Genomic DNA, 3,038 nt, shown 5'->3' on the forward strand with positions numbered 1-3,038 from the left:
TTACAGTGATATAGTTTACAGTGATCTGATTTATAGTGATCTAGTTTACAGTGATCTAGTTTACAGTGATCGAGTTTACAGTGATCTAGTTTACAGTGATCTAGTTTACAGTGATCTGGTTTACAGTAGGGTATTATGTGCTGCTCTTGTGCACAATGAAAGTAAACAGACACAGTGTTGACCACATCATGGTTGTGTAAGCATTAAGATAAGTTGTCCATTTGAATAAAATTGTAATGTGTGCATGCGTGCCTGTGTGCCTGTGTGAGTATGCCTGTGTGTGTGTGTGTGTGTGTGTGTGTGTGTGTGTGTGTGTGTGTGTGTGTGTGTGTGTGTGTGTGTGTGTGTGTGTGTGTGTGTGTGTGTGTGTGTGTGTGTCTGTGTGTCTGTGTGTGTGCGCGCGCGCGTGTGTGTGTGTGTGTCTGTGTGTGTCTGTGTGTGTGTGTGCGTGCGCGCGCGTGTGTGTGTGTGTGTATTTCAGAGACAGAATCTGTGTTTGTGAAAGCACAAGCCTAACTGGTTGGCGTAGCAGATGGTAACGTGATATTCTAAACCAAAGAAGAGAGACTCTTTGTCTTTATAGGATGAATGGAAACACTGGAGGGTTCGTCCTCTCTGAGGCGGATGCCAGAACAGGATAACAGTGAGAGTGTTGTCATTTGACTAAACACACATCATAGAGCATTAAGCCTTGTACAGGAATGTGGAGGAACCAGAAGAGGAATACAAATGTTAAAAAAGCAGGCTGAGAAAAACCACAATCAGTCATAGCTCAAATTAAAAACACATTTGAAATGGACTGAGAAGTAGCTTAATGACTGAGAAGTAGCTTAATGACTGAGAAGTAGCTTAATGACTGAGAAGTAGCTTAATGACTGAGAAGTAGCTTAATGACTGGATTTTAATTTCTGTTGGAAAATGTATGTTAAAGTTATGGCACCTAATCTGCTTTCTTTATTCCTACACTCATTCCTTTTAATGAATTGTTCTCTGGTGCTTAAAGAATCAGTCTATTGAGCCCAGATCCTGTTGTGCAGTACAGGGGAAGGTGAAGACTGTAATCAACCACAATCACAGCCGCTTTAACGCTGCCCTCTGAATTGGATTTGTTCATAGCTTTATGCTAGTGATGTTAATAATATTTACGGTAAGTAGATTACATAATGATAATATGCCTTGCCTATAATAAATTACAGCAAGAGTGCATAGTTAATGGATTTCAAGTAATGAAAGTTATTGCCCTTTTCTGGCACACTCATTGTGTGTGGCATGGATCTATTAAAAACAATGGTGGTCATACGCACATCCTTAAGAACATAGGTGCTGGGCTAATAACGAATAGCAGTAAAGAACAAGACGGATGTTCGTCAGGTCAAAACAAAGATCCGTTTGGGATGGAAACGCTGTCAATAAAGCGGTGATTGGGAGCTTTAACAGTGTGTGGGCCTTCCTGTTCTATACTGGCATGGATATATTACCATCGCATTACACCAGGAAGTGTTGGGGGTTACAATGTCCTCTTTATTGAACAAAGCATTTAGAGGCCCACTGCTGTAGGGAAACAGCAAACAAAAAACACATCAACCAAGAAAACATAAAACAACCCAATTCATGTCCATGATTTATACAGCCTGGCAGGACATTGGAGGTATGAGTCTGACATGGGAAACACTGGAACACTGGTCGATGACTAACTCAAATAGGAATCAATCATCAGTGAACATTTATTCAGACTACAGGGGCATTGGCAAACAGCATTTGCTTCCCTAACACGGCATGGGCAATATATAACTTTGATGGCCTTGTTTAATAAGCACTAGACTCTGAGAGGCCGCGTCTATCCCCAGCACATAAAGATGGACTTTGTTAAACCCTTCTCAAATCAAATCAAATGTTATTGGTCACATACACATGGTTAGAAGATGTTAATGCGAGTGTAGCGAAATGCTTGTGCTTCTAGTTCCGACTGTGCAGTAATATCTAACAAGTGATCTAACAAATTCACAACAACTACCTTATACACACAAATACACACAAATGTAAAGGGATGAATAAGAATATGTACATATAAATATATGGATGAGCGATGGCGTGCCGCATAGGCAAGATGCAGTCGATGGTGTATAATACAGTATATACATATGAGATGAGTAATGTAGGATATGTAAACATTATTAAAGTGGCGTTATTTAAAGTGACTAATGATACCTTTATTTATTCAATTTATTTAAGTGGACAGAGATTTGAGTCTGTATGTTGGCAGCAGCCTCTCTATGTTAGTGATGGCTGCTTAACAATCTGATGGACTTGAGATAGAAGCTGTTTTTCAGTCTCTCGGTCCCAGCTTTGATGGTAGCGGGGTGAACAGGCAGTGGCTCGGGTGGTTGTTGTCCTTGATGATCTTTTTGGCCTTCCTGTGACATCGGGTGATGTAGGTGTCCTGGAGGGCAGGTAGTTTGCCCCTTGCATTGTGCAGACCTCACTACCCTCTGGAGAGCCTTGCGGTTGAGGGCCGTGCAGTTGCTGTACCAGGCAGTGATACAGCCTGACAGGATGCTCTCGATTGTGCATCTGTAAAAGTTTGTGAGTGTTTTAGATGACAAGCCAAATATCTTCAGCCTCTTGAGGTTGAAGAGGTGCTGTTGCGCCTTCTTCACCACGCTGTCTGTGTGGGTGGACCATTTCAGTTTGTCCGTGATGTGTACGATGAGGAACTTAAAACTTTCCACCTTCTCCACTACTGTCCCGTTGATGTGGATGGGGGCGTGCTCCTTCTGCTGTTAACCTGATGTCCACGATCATCTCCTTTGTTTAGTTGATGTTGAGTGAGAAGTTATTTTCCTGACACCACACTCCGAGGGCCCTCACCTCCTCCCTGTAAGCTGTCTCGTCGTTATTGGTAATCAAGCCTACCACTGTAGTGTCTTCTGCAAACCTGATGATTGAGTTGGAAGCGTGCATGGCCACACAGTCATGGGTGAACAAGGAGTTCAGGAGAGGGCTGAGAACGCTCCCTTGTGGGGCCCCAGTGTTGAGGA

This window comes from Salvelinus alpinus, chromosome 28 (assembly GCF_045679555.1).
Source record: "Salvelinus alpinus chromosome 28, SLU_Salpinus.1, whole genome shotgun sequence".
NCBI lineage: Eukaryota > Metazoa > Chordata > Actinopteri > Salmoniformes > Salmonidae > Salvelinus > Salvelinus alpinus.